Source organism: Oncorhynchus mykiss, chromosome 24, assembly GCF_013265735.2.
Source record: "Oncorhynchus mykiss isolate Arlee chromosome 24, USDA_OmykA_1.1, whole genome shotgun sequence".
Classification (NCBI taxonomy): Eukaryota; Metazoa; Chordata; class Actinopteri; order Salmoniformes; family Salmonidae; genus Oncorhynchus; species Oncorhynchus mykiss.
This window is the reverse complement of record NC_048588.1, coordinates 10,926,447-10,946,283: the sequence shown is the minus strand read 5'-3', so window position 1 is coordinate 10,946,283 and position 19,837 is coordinate 10,926,447. Positions and strand designations below refer to the sequence as shown.

At 42.2% G+C, this 19,837-nt stretch overlaps 1 pseudogene; it reads right to left on the bottom strand.

Annotated features, from left to right (window-relative positions):
- Nucleotides 1–14,405, bottom strand: part of LOC110503736 — a 39,136-nt pseudogene extending 24,731 nt beyond the window's left edge.
- Between the last annotated feature and the right edge of the window lie 5,432 nt (nucleotides 14,406–19,837).

Genomic DNA, 19,837 nt, shown 5'->3' with positions numbered 1-19,837 from the left:
CTTCCAAGTGGGTTGTAGCAATCCCACTTGCACAGATGTCAATTCAACGCCTATTCCACGTTGGTTCAAGGTAATTTCATTGAAATGACATGGAAACAACTTTGATTCAACCAGTGTGTGCCCAGTGAGATGTTTAAAGCTTTCAATTTCATCTGATGAAGACAGAAAACCAAATGATTGTTACAATAAACACAGTTGGGCGCATATATGGATTTAAGACATTATGCCAGACAAAATAGCTGAGCAGATTCAACTCAATGTCACCCAGTGTTAACACAATATCCACACTCAGAGAGAGAGAGAGAGAGAGTCTGAAGGAGCTTTGGCCGCCAGCAGACAAAGAGAAACAGATGCGGGAAGGGGTGGGAGGGAGTTTGTGGACCTGAGGGAAGCATGCTTTGGGATGTGTTCATTACCCACTGGGAAACGATTGGTTGCATCAACGTTGTTTCCACTTAAGTTCAACAAAGAATTCAATGTGATGACGTTGGATCAACGTGGAAAACTGATTGGATTTGCAAAAAGTCATCAACATAAGGGAATTTCATATTATTTTACTCTTAACTTAAATCTAATGACATGGTGGACTTCATGTTGAAGTCACATTAGATGACATCTCAACGAAATGTAACTCAAAACTAGAAGTTGAAATGGTATCTGTGCCCAGTGGGTAGGGACCAAACTGAAGAAAACTGCCAGAAACAGGAAGGGACTACAGTACATTGACTTCCTAATAAGAAATACATTTTTCCACAGTTGCAAAACATTTTTATTTTTTTTCCATTACATGCCCTAATACAGGGGTTCTTGTCCACGGAGGTACTGGATGGGTACGCGTCCAGATCTCAATATATACTGTACACAGTGCCTTCAGAAAGTGTTCATACCGCTTGACGTATTCCGTGTTTTGTTGTGTTATAGCCCGAATTCAACAAAAAAAAATTTTTTTTTTACCCATCTACACATAATACCACATCATCACAAAGTGAAAGGATGTTTTTAGAAATGTTTGCAAATTTATTGAAAATGAAATATCAAATCTACATACGTATTCACATCCCTGGGTCAATACTTTGTAGAAGCACCTCTGGCAGCAATTACAGCTGTGAGTCTTTCTGGGTAAGTCTATAAGAGCATTCCACACCTGGATTGTGCAATATTTGCCCATTATTCTTCAAGCTCTGTCAAAATGGTTTTTGATCATTGCTAGTCAACCATTGTCAGATCTTGTCATATATTTTGAAGTCAATTTAAGTAAAAACTGGAACCGCTCAGGAACATTCACTGTCTTCTTGGTAAGCAACTCCAGTGTAGATCTGGCATTGTGTTTTAGGTTATTGTCCTGTTGAAATTTGAATTAATCTCCCAGTGTCTGGTGGAAAGCAGATTGAGGCAGGTTTTCCTGTAGGATTTTGTCTGTGCTTAGCTCCATTCCGTTTATTTTTTAACCTGAAAAACTCCCCAGTCCTTAACGATTACAAGCATAACCATAATCAATGTTTCGGCACTGAGCAAATTTCAGGTCTGCTGAGCTGAGCTCAAACTTAAAAGTTTTGAAAATTCAATGCAACTTCTGGCATGCGTTTACTGTGAACACTGAGGCTGTACCCGCTTTAAGTTATAGTTATAACAGTGGCTATTTGATCATAATCTAGGCCTATCAGAGTGGCCTACCATTAAAGAAAATGCAACATTTTCACATGGAAATAGCTGTTCTATCATTCATCCTACAGTAGCAGACAATGTGTGGTGTTCAATGTAGGCCTACATTCATGACACTTTGAAAAAAACATGCAGGGCTTGACATTAACCTGTTTATCCACTTGTCCTTCAGACAAGGAGGTGACTGAAAATGTGTTGTTTGATGCAAGAAACCACTTTACAAAATGTAATTAATTATTATTCCCATACCAGTTTGGCCGCCTCTCTTTCCAGTTCTCTGCTGCCAATGACTGGAACGAACTACAAAAATCTCTGAAACTGGAAACTCTTATCTCCCTCACTAGCTTTAAGCACCAACTGTCAGAGCAGCTCACAGATTACTGCACCTGTACATAGCCCACATATAATTTAGCCCTATCAACTACCTCTTTCCCAACTGTATTTAATTTATTTATTTATTTTGCTCCTTTGCACCCCATTATTTTTATTTCTACTTTGCACATTCTTCCATTGCAAAACTACCATTCCAGTGTTTTACTTGCTATATTGTATTTACCTTGCCACCAAGGCCTTTTTTTGCCTTTACCTCCCTTCTCACCTCATTTGCTCACATTGTATATAGACTTGTTTATACTTTATTATTGACTGTATGTTTGTTTTACTCCATGTGTAACTCTGTGTTGTTGTATCTGTCGAACTGCTTTGCTTTATCTTGGCCAGGTCGCAATTGTAAATGAGAACTTGTTCTCAACTTGCCTACCTGGTTAAATAAAGGTAAAAATAAAAAATAAAAAAAATAAAAAATTATAACAAAGAATTAGATAAACTATGATACTCTCTGTCTATTGGCTACTTAGCTTATTCAAGCCTGTCTCAAAATACAACAATGCCCCTTTAATCCAGAAAAAAGCTATTTACCTGTCTTGCTTTTCAAAGATGGCTAGAAATGTACATGTTTTGTGTTCTTGTAGGAAGCAACCACTCCCCCATTGCTGACTAGAAATTGGCTATAACTGGGCTAATAACTCACTTACTAGCAAAGAATATTAACAAATGTGCACACCTGGCTACATGCAGCTCTTGCTTTGATCTCAAAACAAGCACATCTACTTTGCCCCACTCATGCTGTTAACACAGTCCAGTTCAAAGTGAATGGCATAGATCCATATATGACAATAGTCTGTTTGTATATAGGGATACTGCAGCTCTGATTGGTTATGGCGCACCAGTCTGTGTAGAGTATGGGTCTGAGTAGAATCCTGGCAGGTGTGTTCACTGATATTTTCAACATGTCCCTGACTGAGTCTGTAATACCAACAGGTTTCAAGCAGACCCCCATAGTCCCTGTGCCCAAGATCACAAAGGCAACCTGCCTAAATGACTATTGACCCGTAGCACTCACGTCCGTAGCCATGAAGTGCTTTGAAAGGTTGGTCATGGCTCACATCAACACTATTATCCCAGAAACCCTAGACCCACTCCAATTTGCATACTGCCCAAACAGATCCACGGATGATGCAATCTCTATTGCACTCCACACTGCCCTTTCCCAACTGGACAAAAGGAACCCTTATGTGAGAATGCTATTCATTGACTACAGCTCAAAGTTCAACACCATAACACCCTCAAAGCTCATCACTAAGCTAAGAATCCTGGGACTAAACACCTCCCTCTGCAACTGGATCCTGGACTTCCTGACGGGCCGCCATGAGGTGGTGAGGGTAGGTAGCAACACATCTGCCACGCTAATCCTCAACACTGGAGCTCCACAGGGGTGCGTGCTCAGTCCCCTCCTGTACTCCTTGTTCACCCACGACTGCATGGCCAGGCACGACTCCAACACCATCATTAAGTTCGCAGACAACACAACAGTGGTTGGCCTGATCACAGACAACGACGAGACAGCCTATAGGGAGGAGGTCAGAGACCTGGCCGTGTGGTGCCAGAATAACAACCTATCTCTCAACGTAACCAAGACTAAGGAGATGATTGTGGACTACAGGAAAAGGAGGCCCCAGCACGCCCCCATTCTCATCGACGGGGCTGTAGTGAAGCAGGTTGAGAGCTTCAAGTTCCTCGGTGTCCACATCAACAACAAACTAGAATGGGCCAAACACACCAAGACAGCCGTGAAGAGGGCACGACAAAGCCTATTCCCCCTCAGGAAACTAAAAAGTGTTGGCATGGGTCCTGAGATCCTCAAAAGGTTCTACAGCTGCAACATCGAGAGCATCCTGACTGGTTGCATCACTGCATGGTACGGCAATTGCTCGGCCTCTGACCGCAAGGCACTACAGAGGGTAGTGCGTATGGCCCAGTACATCACGGGGGCTAAGCTGCCTGCCATCCAGGACCTCTACACCAGGAGGTGTCAGAGGAAGGCCCTAAACTGTCAAAAACCCCAGTCACCCCAGTCATAGACTGCTCTCTCTACTACTGCATGGCAAGCGGTACCTGAGTGCCGAGTCTAGGACAAAAAGGCTTCTCAAAGGCTTCTCATTTTTTTTCCCCTGAAGCCATAAGACTCCTGAACAGGTAATCAAATGGCTACCCGGACTACTTGCATGTTTTTCTGTCAAATCTACCAATGGGTGCCCTTCTTTGCGAGGCATTGGAAATACTTCCTGGTCTTTGTGGTTGAATCTGTGTTTGATATTCACTGCTCGAATAAGGGACCTTACAGATAATTGTATGTGTGGGGTACAGAGATGAGGTAGTAATTCAAAAATCATGTTCAACAATATTATTGCGCACAGAGTGAATCCATGGAACTTATTATGTGAATTGTTAAGGAAATTGTTACTCCTGAACTTATTTATTCTTGCCATAACAAAGGGGTTGAATACTTACTGACCCAAGATATTTCAGATTTTTCTTTTCATTCACTTGTAACAATTTAGAAAAACCTAATTCTACTTTGACATTATGAGGTATGTGTGTTGGCTAGTGACAAAAAAAATCTCAATTTAATCTATTTTAAATTCAGGCTGTAACACAACAAAATGTGGGAAAAGTCGAGGGGTGTAAATACAGTGCATTGCGAAAGTATTCGGCCCCCTTGAACTTTGCGAACTTTTGCCACATTTCAGGCTTCAAACATAAAGATATAAAACTGTATTTTTTTGTGAAGAATCAACAACAAGTGGGACACAATCATGAAGTGGAACGACATTTATTGGATATTTCAAACTTTTTTAACAAATCAAAAACTGAAAAATTGGGCATGCAAAATTATTCAGCCCCTTTACTTTCAGTGCAGCAAACTCTCTCCAGAAGTTCAGTGAGGATCTCTGAATGATCCAATGTTGACCTAAATGACTAATGATGATAAATACAATCCACCTCTGTGTGTAATCAAGTCTCCGTATAAATGCACCTGCACTGTGATAGTCTCAGAGGTCCGTTAAAAGCGCAGAGAGCATCATGAAGAACAAGGAACACACCAGGCAGGTCCGAGATACTGTTGTGAAGAAGTGTAAAGCCGGATTTGGATACAAAAAGATTTCCCAAGCTTTAAACATCCCAAGGAGCACTGTGCAAGCGATAATATTGAAATGGAAGGAGTATCAGACCACTGCAAATCTACCAAGACCTGGCCGTCCCTCTAAACTTTCAGCTCATACAAGGAGAAGACTGATCAGAGATGCAGCCAAGAGGCCCATGATCACTCTGGATGAACTGCAGAGATCTACAGCTGAGGTGGGAGACTCTGTCCATAGGACAACAATCAGTCGTATATTGCACAAATCTGGCCTTTATGGAAGAGTGGCAAGAAGAAAGCCATTTCTTAAAGATATCCATAAAAAGTGTTGTTTAAAGTTTGCCACAAGCCACCTGGGAGACACACCAAACATGTGGAAGAAGGTGCTCTGGTCAGATGAAACCAAAATTGAACTTTTTGGCAACAATGCAAAACGTTATGTTTGGCGTAAAAGCAACACAGCTCATCACCCTGAACACATCATCCCCACTGTCAAACATGGTGGTGGCAGCATCATGGTTTGGGCCTGCTTTTCTTCAGCAGGGACAGGGAAGATGGTTAAAATTGATGGGAAGATGGATGGAGCCAAATACAGGACCATTCTGGAAGAAAACCTGATGGAGTCTGCAAAAGACCTGAGACTGGGACGGAGATTTGTCTTCCAACAAGACAATGATCCAAAACATAAAGCAAAATCTACAATGGAATGGTTCAAAAATAAACATATCCAGGTGTTAGAATGGCCAAGTCAAAGTCCAGACCTGAATCCAATCGAGAATCTGTGGAAAGAACTGAAAACTGCTGTTCACAAATGCTCTCCATCCAACCTCACTGAGCTCGAGCTGTTTTGCAAGGAGGAATGGGAAAACAATTCAGTCTCTCGATGTGCAAAACTGATAGAGACATACCCCAAGCGACTTACAGCTGTAATCGCAGCAAAAGGTGGCGCTACAAAGTATTAACTTAAATAATTTTAATTTTGCACGCCCAATTTTTCAGTTTTTGATTTGTTAAAAAAGTTTGAAATATCCAATAAATGTCGTTCCACTTCATGATTGTGTCCCACTTGTTGTTGATTCTTCACAAAAAAATACAGTTTTATATCTTTATGTTTGAAGCCTGAAATGTGGCAAAAGGTCGCAAAGTTCAAGGGGGCCGAATACTTTCGCAATGCACTGTACATTCTGAAGGCACTGTAGTGCACTACCGTTCTCTTTATTTTTACTGTTTTCTACATTGTAGAATAATAGTGAAGACATCAACACATGTAGTAACCAAAGAAGTGTTAAACATATCAAAATATATTTTGTATTTTGAGATTCTTCAAAGTAGCCACCCTTTGCCTTGATGACAGCTTTGCAAACTCTTGGCATTCTCTCAACCAGCTTCATGAGGTAATCACCTGGAATGCTCCCCCCCTCCCTTCTTTAACATTTATTGTGATTTTAATTGGAAATATTCTTGTTTTCTTATACAATTACAAGAACCGTAACAAGAGACAGAAATTAGCAGGTGAGAATAATTAGCTGCAGACTCCTTTACTTCATATTACAAACTCGCAAATGTTTACAATTTTTCCAAATTCCAAGAAAACTGTGGTAAAATGTATTGATAACAGAAGAACATCTTGTGTGAGTGTGTGTGTGTGTGTGTGTGTGTGTGTGTGTGTCTACACTGCAGGCATTGAGATACTTTCCAAGCCAGGCACATTTTCTCATCTGTGCTGAGGTCCCCTCACTCTCTCCATCTCCCATCGACCTAACGAGTTGCTTTCTGTTCATACACTCAGTATCTGCCTCCTTTTAAACAGTGTTTTCTTCTGCTGGATAAAGATGGCATGGAGCAGCCCCACATGTACTCATCAATATCCATATACATACATATATATATATACACACACACACACACACACACACACACATACATACATATATATATATATATATATATATATATATATATATACACACACACACACACCTGTCCATCTTCTCTAACTTGTTAATCATTAGTCCTGCTGTATGAGGTGGAGAGTCAACACAACAGAACAGAGAGTACCATGGGTGTCACACCCTGATCTGTTTCACCCGTCTTTGTGATTGTCTCCACACCCATCCAGGTGTTGCCCATCTTCCCCTGTGTATTTATACCTGTGTTCTCTGTTTGTCTGTTGCCAGACAAACAGCCTACCAGCATTTTCCCTTGCTCCTGTCTTTGCTATAGTTCCTGTTTTCTTGTTTCCCAGTTTTGACCATTCCTGCCAGCCCTGCCCCTGCATCTTTTCCCTACCAATCTGGATTACTCACCTGGGGCCGATGAGAGCCTTTTGGACTTTACCCTGGCTTCCGAGCTGGGCATCCCCACTCAGCCCCGCTCCATTCCCATGGATGTTAGAGCGCTGAACGGGCGCTCTATAGGCTGGGTCACCCAGAACACCACTCCCATCAGCCTACGTGTGTTAGGGAACCACAATGAGGTTATCCAGTTCCTGCTCATTAAGTCTCCTCAGATTCCCATGGTATTGGGATTCTCCTGGCTCCAGTGACACATTCCCCTAATTAACTGGTCTACTGGAGATCGTTCTGCCAAGCCCATTGCCTGGAGTCAGCACAACCTGCCCCGGGATGTCTTCCTGGGGGCTCGGAAGTCGCCCCGGACCGCTCCGCCATTCCCGCGGAGTACCAGGACCTCCGGGACATGTTCAACAAGCCACTTCGCTTCCGCCGCACCAACCTTATGACTGCGGGATTGACCTGCTCCCAAGCACGACTGCGCCCCAGGGACGTCCCAGAGACCAAGGCGATGTAGACCTACATGGAGGACTCCCTAGCTGTAGGATTCATCCGACCTTCTTCTTCCCCCGCCGTCTCAGGGTTCTTCTTTGTGGAGAAGAAGGACAAGATCCTGCGCGCGTGCATTGACTACCGGGGTCTCAACGAGATAACGGTGAAGAACCGCTACCCGCCATCTCCTTTGCCTTTGAGACGCTCCAGGGGGCCACTATATTTTCGAAGCTGGATCTACGTAACACCTACCACCTGGTGCAGATACGGAAGAGGACGAGTGGAAGACTGCCTTCAACACGGCCAGAATGTCAAGCTGGATGCACTGACCCGCCGCTATAGCCCCACAACTACAACCCCGGAACCGGAGACCATCCTTCCCACTTCGTGCCTGGCAACGGCACTCAGCTGGGGGATAGGGAAGCAGGTTTGTTAGTCGCAGTGTTCCCAGCCAAACCCCGGGGGGCCTGATAACCGGATGTTTGTTCCTGACGCCGTCCGCACAGCTGCCCTAGTGGGCCCACTCATCCGGGCTTGCCTGCCACCCGGGCTGCCGTCGGACCCTGGTCTTTTGGTGGCCTACCATAGATTGGTTTCCTAAAGCCACCCACTTCATTCCTCTCCCCAATCTACCCTCTGCCAAAGAGATGGCCCAGCTCATGGTGCAGCACGTCTTCCGGATCCATGGACTACCAGTAGATATGGTGTCCGACCAGGATCCTTGCCATGCAGTAGTAGAGAGAGTCTATGACTGGGGTGGCTGGGGTCTATGACAATTTTTAGGGCCTTCATCTGACACCGCTTGGTGTAGAGGTCCTGGATGGCAGGCAGCTTAGCCATCCTGGATGGCAGGCAGGATAGAGTTGTGGTCAGATTTACCAAATGGAGGGCGAGGGAGAGCTTTGTACGTGTCTCTGTGTGTGGAGTACAGGTGATCTAGAATTTTTTCCCCCACTTGCTTCAAGATGTTCACCATTGTTCCTGTACCCAAGAAAGAAAAGGTAACTAAACTAAATGACTATCGCCCGTGGCACTCACGTCTGTCAATATGAAATGCTTTGAGAGACTAGTTAAGGATCATATCACCTCCACCTTACCTGACATCCTAGACCCACTTCAATTTGCTAACTGCCCCAATACATCCACAGACAATGCAATCACCATCACACTGCACACTGCCCTATCCCATCTGGACAAGAGGAACGCCTATTAAAGAATGCTGTTCATTGACTACAGCTCAGCATGCAACACCATAGTACCCTCCAAGCTCATCAGTAAGCTCAGGGCCCTGGATCTGTACCCGGCCCTGTGCAACTGGGTCCTGGACTTCCTGACGGGCTGCCCCAGGTGGTGAAGGTAGGAAACAACACCTCTAATTCGCTGATTCTCAACACAGGGGCCCCACAAGGGTGCATACTCAGTCCCCTCCTGTACTCCCTGTTCACCCATGACTGCGTGACTACGCACGCCTCCAATTCAATCATCAAGTTTGCAGACGACACAACAGTAGTAGTCCTGATTACCAATAATGATGAGACAGCCTACAGAGAGGAGGTGAGGGCCCTGGGAGAGTGGTGCCAGGAAAATAACCTCTCACGCAATGTCAACAACACAAAGGAGCTGATTCTGGACTTCAGGAAACAGCAGAGGGAGCACGCCCCTATCCACATCGACAGGACTGCAGTGGAGCAAGTGGAAATCTTCAAGTTCCTCTGCGTACACATCACTGACGATCTGAAATGGTCCACCCACACAGACAGTGTGGTGAAGAAGGTGCAACTGCACCTCTTCAACCTCAGGAGGATAAAGAAATTTGTCTTGGCACCTAAAACCCTCACAAACTTTTACAGATGCACAATTGAGAGCATCCTGTCGGGCTGTATCACCGCCTGTTACGGCAATTTCACCACCCACAACCACAGGGAGAAACTACCTCCAGGGACACCTGCAGCACCCGATGTCACAGGAAGGCCAAAAAGATCATCAAGGACAACAACCGCCCGAGCCACTGCCTGTTCACCCCACTGTCATCCAGAAGGCGAGGTCAGTACATGTCGCTCAAAGCTGGGACCGAGAGACTGAAAAACAGCTTCTATCTTAAGGCCATCAGACTGTTAAATAGCCATCAAAAGGCGGCTTCCACCCGGTTACGTAACCCTTAGAGGCTGCTGCCCCATATTTTTTGACTTGAAATCACTGGCCACTTTAATAATGGAACACTAATCACTTTAATAATATTTACATATTTTTGCTTTACTCATCTCATATGTATATACTGTATTCTATTCTACTGTATTTAGTCCATGCCACTCCGACATTGCTCATAAAGTTATATATTCCTCCGTTCCATTCTTTTATGTTTAGGTTGTGTGTATTGTGTGAATTGTTATGAATTGTTAGATATTACTACACTGTTGGAGCTAGAAACAAGCATTTCACTACACCTTCAATACCACATGCTAAACATGTGTATGTGTCAAATAAAATGTGATTTGACCAATACTATTATCCAATGAGTTTTAGGGGTTTCCTTCAATGTTTTACAGGCCAGGCCATATTTCTGTCTTTTACACCAAACTGAGGCTGTGGCTTGGATACCACACCACTCTCTATTCTTAATCCCTCCCACTCTCTTTGACAGATAAAAAAGACAATTAACTGAAAGATGCAGTATGGAAACACACTGAAACCAAAACTCAACCCCAAGTAACCACTTTTGAAACTACTCTTTTGGTCATTAGCCCTGTGAATACTGTGCATCAGGGGCGAGCAACAACCATGGGGTGTGCATTCTTTTTTAACAAATGGTCCACTATCAGGTAAATCAGTTGTTAAAATGTTGGGCTGGGGGGAAAAAAGCCTGCACACAACCTGGAGTTACCCAAATCCATCTCTGCTGTGCATGGCTGCAACTATAACCAAGTGGACAAGAGAGAGAGAGAGATGGATCAGGCAAGAACATGATGAGATAAGCAGGGAAATAGAGAGAGACCATTCAGGAGGAAGGACAGTACAAATGTGACAAATGAGTGAGAAGTAGTATTATGTACCAGCTGTTTTCGGTTTTCCTCCAGGCAGAGTCCAAGAACACCCAGGAAGGATCCAAACGCCAACTGCAGAGATCAAATAGAACAGCCACTGTTAGAGAGATGCCAGAGGTTGGCTCTTACTGTAGAGAACTTTATGCACTATTAAAAGGCATATAACGGATGCTATTTTTATGGAAAGATTATTCCCTGGTGGACTACTACTACTACAGAATTGGGAGCACCAATGAGCTGTGCAGTTGAATCACTCCACTAATGTTACCCCCAAATCAGAATAGAGTTGCGGTGATCCAGCAGAAGAAATGCTAAGGTTTAAAACATGGACATAATAGAAAATGTACCTGTTACAACATGGCTGTGTCTTATCCATGTCAATTTAATAGTACAATTTATAGAGGTGGATAGAGGGCACACTTGCCACAAAGCCTGTTTTAGCATGGGCAGCGCCATTTGAGATTTTCACAATTTTCGAATAGTCAATTGGGTGAGACTTCCTTTTGGTTGAGAAAAAGAAATTGACTACTTTAAAAAACAGATAAGAACCAATAGCGCTTACTATGATGTCACAGAATCGTAGACCCTCTTTCCGAACCCTATGATGCCACTACAAAACAGAATCTAACTTTAATTCAATATTCTCTATGTTACATTTAGTAATCGCTTGTGGACAGTTCTACGTAAAAAAATAACTGGTACGCAAAGGAATGGGATGTATGGGATAACGAGCCGCAGTAGTTCCAGCGTTTGGGTTTTTCGTCACTGGTTATTTGGACAAATGACAATTTCGCAGTTGTTAGCATATTTCGAATTTCCAAAGGGAAGAGGACATTCGGACCGTAAATTGCAAAGAGGGAAGGTGGAGCACCTCGTTCTACCATCTCTTGATCCAATTTGTTAATACGTATGGGCCCATAACTTATCGATCAGCTGACCAATTACACAAGATTTTAGTTCTGGGTTAACCGAGATTTTACACTTAGAAATGATCGATCTTCAAATGTGTATAAAATCTACTGGAAAGATTTACTGACTGTGGTGTGAATAACAGCTGAAATATGTATTGTTTGTCTGTCATGTGCTATAATAAGATGAATGATGACAGCTCTCACGACATTTATGAGATTTTAATTGTCATGATTTGGAAGACATCTTGTTTTGTGGACAACTCACAAACCATAGTTTCCCTATCCATCAATAACAGACCTGCCTTCTTGGCATTGCAACTTCTTTATTCTTAAGGTATGTGTAGTCTTTTTATGACAAAAAGAGAAAACATTTGAGAAAATGTGGTTATTGTTAATAGTTCACTTATATGTATAGTGAGCAATTTTCACTAAAATGGCAGATTAACATAATGATGATTATGATGATGGTTTTAATAATAATGAGGATGATGATAATAATGATGAAGATGTACTTACAATGACTCCAGAGGCATATCCAGTGATGCTAAGGCTTTCTGTGCGAGTGGTGGTGTAGATCCCCAGAATGACCAGGACCAGGGACAGACAGAACATGCCCAGTACCAGCCATATCGCCATCCTGTTCCTCCTCTTCATCAGCTCTGAACCCACAGATGCATATTCAGTCACAATGCTATTTCCCTGTACAATGTATACTTAACCCTTCTTTAATCCACCTGGACTAACACTTGGGACCCCTCAAAGTTTTGTCCTCAGAATCCATGTTGGCCCCACATGCGATTGCCATGTCGGGCTTTATGTGGGCTCATGTAGGGCTTCATAACCACATGTGGGGCCAAAGAGGATACTGAGGACAAAATGTTGTGGGTCCCTGACTCCCTGTTGGGTTTCCCTCATGGGGCCTGTGGAACAGCCCTTCATTAACCCATATGGGCCCCACATGGAAATGTTGGCTGGGACCATTTATGATTAAAAAAATATATTAAAAAAATAATGTTTTTTTAATTTGAAATTTTACCCCCTTTTCGTGGTATCCAATTGTTAGTAGTTACTATCTTGTCTCATCGCTACAACTCCCGTACGGGCTCGGGAGAGGCGAAGGTCGAAAGCCATGCGTCCTCCGAAACACAACCCTACCAAGCCACACTGCTTCCTAACGCATCCAACCCGGAAGCCAGTCGCACCAATGTGTCGGAGGAAACACCGTGCACCTGGCGACCGGGCTAGCGTGCACTGCACCCGGCCCGCCACAGGAGTCGCTAGTGCGCGATGAGACAAGGATATCCCTACCGGCCAAACCCTCCCTAACCCGGACGACGCTAGGCCAATTGTTTGTCGCCCCACGGACCTCCCGGTCGCGGCCGGCTACACAAGAGCCTGGGCGCGAACCCAAAGTCTCTGTTGGCACAGCTAGCACTGCGATGCAGTGCCCTAGACCACTGTGCCACCCAGGAGGGCTTTTTTTAATAAAAAAATAAAAAATAAAAATAAGTTACATGTTTTTACTGAGAACTCTGGCACAGAGGGAGCAGATATGCTCCAGTCCATGATTTATTATTTTCAAAATAATAAGGATGATTAATATGATGGTAATAATTACATTTAAGATGTATTAAGGGCTCATTTATTGTGCGGACTGACATACTGAAAGGACAGTATAGAGAATACATATGAAAAACCCTCAGACAGAGAGTAGATTGTGTTTATTATACTATGGGCCGAATTCTAATTTGCGATCATGTAAAAATCTCCCATCGAGATCAGTACATGAGTTACACGTCAGTCATCGTTCTTTCAATTGGCAGGTCTCAAAATAGAATAAGGTCCAATGCAGAAAATCATAGTAAATCTTAAAAAATACAGTTAAACCTGCAAATAAATGTAATATATTTATTTATTTGATTAATGATTAGGCTAAACTACTTTGGAGATTATAGGTTATGTCAAAAAGAACAAATAATGTTTTTAAATAAGCATATAACTTGTATAGCCTTCATGTATACAGACAAAAACCACTTGCATTTTACTTGCCCAAAACGAAATCCTTTCAACTAAGCTATTTAATTGATGCTGTCATAATTTACAAAGCATAATATGGTAAAACAGTAGGCCTAATTCAAACAGTAGCCTAATTCAAATACAGTAGCCTACACTAATTCACAGTATAGGCTAAACAGCCGAATAAACACACATTGAATGATTGAACTCCATAGCCCACCTGCTTGACTGAGAGGGGGCTTCTCCCGATCCTCTGCGTCCCGAATGGCCCCGTTTGTCATGCTACCAAACGGATGCTCCACGGAGTATAATATCCACAATATCCCTGAGTGAGCCAAGGGGCTACGTCGGCTGTGCTGATTTCAGAACACCTCCGTACGGTCTGTTGCGCATGGAGCTCTTCAAATGTTTTATAAGAGCACTGCGCGCACGGTTGGCAAACGTGTTCCCCAAATAAGCACGCGTAAGATCCCTTTTCTAGCCTACAACTGCGAGGATGCGCTGCTCCTTTATTACAAAAGGACTAGCCTAATAATAGGCGTTTTCTTCTTAAGTCACTGAATCTCACCGTGAATGCTTTTCTTGTTTATTCAGCTGGCCGATTAAAAAAAACAAACGCTAATCTTATGAGAAATTGTATAGGCTACTTTTACAAACCTACAGTACTATACCTTGAGATGTTAAACTAAAATTAAGAATAACCTGCATGCGTTTTAGATTAAACATCATGAATCTATTCATCATGGATGTAATCTTTTTTTGTATTTTAATTATGAACGTGACCCACTCCCTCTCCCACTTTCCTCTGTGGTTCTGCTTAGAGTCTAGAGATCAATATTATTGTATATAATGTATATGTACTCGTGTGTTACATTATTGGATATTAATCTTGAAAAAATATCACTGGTTTAGAGGTGATATGATAATGTACAGATTTAGCACATGGGAAAGGTGAGAGTTGTCATATATACACTACCATTCAAAAGTTTGGGGTCACTTAGAAATGTCCTTGTTTTTGAAAGAAAAGCAACTTTTTTGTCCATTAAAATAACATCAAATTGATCAGAAATACAGTGAAGACATTGTTAATGTTGTAAATGACTATTGGAGCTGGAAACGTCAGATTGTTTTTTGAATATCTACATAGGTGTACAGAGGCCCATTATCAGCAACCATCACTCCTGTGTTCCAATGGCACGTTGTGTTAGCTAATCCAAGTTGATCATTTTAAAAGGCTAATTGATCATTAGAAAACCATTTTGCAATTATGTTAGCACAGCTGAAAACTGTTGTTCTGATTAAAGAAGAAATAAAACTGGCCTTCTTTAGACTAGTTGAGTATCTGGAGCATGAGCAAATATTGTTGAGGGTTCAAATGAGGAAAATATTCAACAACAGCCACGTGATTGGTGGGTCCCCCTCGGGATGTTGAGCTAATGTAGGCTAATGCAATTAGCATGAGGTTGTAAGTAACATTAACATTTCCCAAGACATGGAGATATCTGATATTGGCAGAAAGCTTACGTTATTGTTAATCTAACTGCACTGTCCAATTTACAGTAGATATTACAGTGAAAGGGCGGCAGGGTAGCCTAGTGGTTAGAGCGTTGGACTAGTAACTGGAAGGTTGCAAGTTCAAACCCCCGAGCTGACAAGGTACTAATCTGTCATTCTGCCCCTGAACAGGCAGTTAACCCACTAGGCTGTCATTGAAAATAATTTCTTCTTAACTGACTTGCCTAGTTAAATAAAGGTCAAATAAAATAATACCATGCTATTGTTTGAGGAGAGTGCTCAGCTATGAACTTGAAAAGTTATTAATAAACCAATTAGGCACATTTGGGCAGTCTTGATACAAAATAACATTATCCTACATTAATTTCACATTTCCACAAACTTCAAAGTGTTTCCTTTCAAGTGGTATCAAGAATATGCGTATCCTTGCTTCAGGTCCTGAGCTCCTGCCAGTTAGATTTGGGTATGTCATTTTTGGCGAAAATTGAAAAACATGGTTGTTCCAATTTGAAAACTGGACAAACTGAACAGAGAAAGAGGTATTCCACATTCCGTCATTGGACGGGCAGCAAAAGCCAAAGGAACAGAACTGGTACAACTTTCAGTACTCTGAACTAAGTACACTTTCTGGTAGAACAGGGTCAGCTGACCTGTTATTTGTAGATAATCTCAGAATTGAACCAATGGAAAATCGAGAAAAACAGAATGACATTCAAAATGATGATGTACTTGAAGTAAAAGACGTCATTTGACTCAGCTAAACTAGATGAGCTTAGTAATTGGAGGAAAAATTGAGTGTTTGAGGAAGTCAAAGACATTGGCCAAAAATGTGTCTCAACAAGGTGGGTGTGTACCTCTAAAGAATCCTTAACTGGAGCACATCTAGTGGCTAGAGGTTTTGAGGAGCTGTCTGCTAAAGAACTCATGACATGCACCTCAGTCACTCAGATTGCTGCTGACAGTGATCTGCCAGAAAAACTGAAACTTCATTCAATAGACATAAAATCTGCATTTTTCCAGGGAACAGAGCTGTCAAGGAACATTCACATCCGACCTCCCCTGAAGCTAGGAGCGAAGGAACACTGTGGAAACTAAAACAATTTGTGCATGGCCAGGCAGATGCATCACTCTACTAGTACAACAAAGTCAAGGCAACAATGGAAAAATGTCACAAGTGGATCCTACAGTCTTCTATTGGCTTGATCAAGACTGCAGTGTGACTGGAATACTTGCCTGTCATGTTGATGACTTCATCTGGGGTGGCTCACAGACATTTGCTACAACTGTGATTCCACACCTCAAAGCTGTTTTCCAGGTTGGCCGTGAGGAGCATGATAATTGTTATGTTGGCATAGAGTTTATTACAGTTGATGGAACAATACTGATGCAACAGGAGAGCTATATCAATAATCTTCAACTCATCCACATGGATTCCTCAAGTGCCATACAAAGGAATTCCCCTCTGTGGAATTGAAGCTGATCAATTGAGGTCAAAGATAGGTCAAATTCCATTGATTGCTAGACAGAGTAGACCTGATGTAATAGTTGATGGCTGCAACTTAGCATCCAACACAAAGCACGTCACTGTACAAACCATTGACTCTAAAGTTTCAGCATGTTGGAAAAGATGACTCTCTGAAACTAGTTGTCTTCAGTGATGCTTCGCTAGGGAACCTTACAGATGGAGACACACAAGGTGGACATGTAATCGTGTTAATGGGTGAAGGAGGAAGATTTTCACCTATCTGTTGGCAGTCAAAAAGGATTAGAAGGGCTGTCCGAAACACAGTTGCTGGAGAAACCCTTGCTCTTGTGGATGGAATTGACAATGCCATCCTTCTGGCACCTCTGTCCTCAGAGCTTACCACTGGTGAGACAAAACGGAACATTCTACCTGCAGTTTGTCACTGACAACTGCTCCTTAGTTGATGCTGTCAAGTCAACCAAGTATGTCACAGAGAAAATACTTTGTCTTGAGATTAGCAGCATCAATGAACGTATTCAAGCACAGAGAATCCAGCAGATTATGGGGTAACCACAAAGGAACAGCTTGCTGACTATGACTAAAAAGGGAGCATCCGGTCTTGTGCTCCCACAGGCACTCAGCAATGGAAAGTGGTAGCTTAAGTAATAAAAAATATAAACTTGTCACACAACCCATTTGCAATTGGTAACTTAAATAATACTTGGGACATTTGAATTATTTTGTTGATGTTTTATTTGTCTTTAAAGAAAAGTTATTGTTTTAAGTATCCCTATATTTATTTTATTATGGCGCCATCACTCTGTTATTAGTACGCCTGCGCATTAGTCTCACTGTGGATGGACCTTGCTTGAGTGCAATGGCAACTACACTACCATTTAAAAGTTTGGGGTCACTTAGAAATGTCCTTGTTTTTGAAAGAGAAGCACTTTTTTGTCCATTAAGATAACGTCAAATTGATTAGAAATACAGTGTAGACATTGTTAATGTTGTAAATGAGTATTGGAGCTGGAAACTGAAGATCTCGTACAACGCTGTGTACTACTCCCTTCACAGAACAGCACAAACTGGCTCTAACCAGAATAGAAAGAAGAGTGGGAGGCCCCGGTGCCCAACTGAGCAAGAGGACAAGTACTGTACGTTAGAGTGTCTAGTTTGAGAAACAGACGCCTCACAAGTCCTGGACTGGTAGCTTCAATAAATAGTACCCGCAAAACACCAGTCTCAAAGTCAACAGTGAAGAGGCGACTCTGGGATGCTGGCCTTCTAGGCAGAGTCCCTCTGTCCAGTGTCTGTGTTCCTTTGCCCATCTTAATCGTTTCTTTTTATTGGCCAGTGAGATGTGGTTTTTTCTTCGCAACTCTGCCTAGAAGGCCAGCATCCCGGAGTCACCTCTTCACTGTTGACGTTGAGACTGATGTTTCCTTTCTTCGCAGTGGGGTCGGGTTGAGACCAAGGGTCCTCTTCCTATCTTAGGAACACAGAGGTGAGGTGAGATACAGTACAGGCGAGGCTTAAAGAGATTGAATGGGATCTTAAGCACTTACAAATTCATAACATATTTCTGAATTGGAATCCGTAACATATACTGTACACGGAACAAAAATATAAACCCAACAGCTAAAGTGTTGGTCCTATGTTTCATGAGCTGAAATAAAAGATCCCAGAAGTGTTCCATACTTATAAAAGCCTTAATTCTCTCAGATTTTGCGCACAAATTTGTTTACATCCCTGTTAGTGAGCATTTCTCATTTGCCAAAATTATCCATCCACCTGACAGGTGTGGTAAATCAAGAAGCTGATCAAGTAGCATGATCATTACACAGGTGCACCTTGTGCTGGGTACAACACACAACAGAATGCAACAAACGTCTCATGTTTTGAAGGAGTGTGCAATTGGCATGCTGACTGCAGGAATGTCCACCAGAGCTATCGTCTGAGAATTGAACATTAATTTCTCTACCATAAGCCGCCTCCAACATCATTTTAGAGAATTTGCAGTACGTCTAACCAGACTCACAACCGCAGACCACGTGTATGGTGTTGTGTGGATGAACAGTTTGCTGATGTCAATGATGGAATGATGGGAACAGAGTGCCCCATGGTGGCAGTGGGTTATGGTATGGGCAGGCATAAGCTAGACAACAAACACAATTGCATTTTATCTATGGCAATTTGAATGAACAGAAATACAGTGACGAGATCCTGAGGCCCATTGTGAGGCCCATGTTTTTAAAGGTGTATGTGACCAACAGATGCATATCTGTATTCCCAGTCATGTGAAATCAATAGATTAGGGACTAATGAATTTATTTAAATTGACTGATTTCCTCATATGAACTGTAACTCAGTCCAATCTTTGAAATTGTTGCATGTTGCGATAATGTTTTTGTTTAGTATAAAATCCCTTTTTTTTTGCAGGACATAACATACTGTATATACGAAATGGATGACGTTGTACACAATTGTGCACAATTTTCGGGGACCTGTTTTAGCTCGTGAGCGCTAATTTCTAAACCACTGGCTGAAATTTGACAAAACCTTTATAATACATCTTTATGTTAGAGAGAGAGGCTTCACTACAGGAACTGTCTGTCACACCCAATGAATAGTATTCCCTCTCAACAGGTTGCAGTGAAAGGTTGCAGGTGTTTCTTCTTCTTTTGTCCACTTAATGCTACTTTTTTTATGCTCTGGTTGTACTCTGTTGCTTGTGTTATTTTTTCTTCAATAGACAAATAGCATGCAAATAAAGTGGGGAGAACAAGTATTTGATAAACCTGCCAAATCGGCAGTGTTTCCTACTTACAAAGCATGTAGAGGTCTGTAATTTTTATCATAGGTACACTTCAACTGTGAGAGACGGAATCTAAAACAAAAATCCAGAAAATCACATTGTATGATTTTTAGGTAATTAATTAGCATTTTATTGCATGACATAAGTA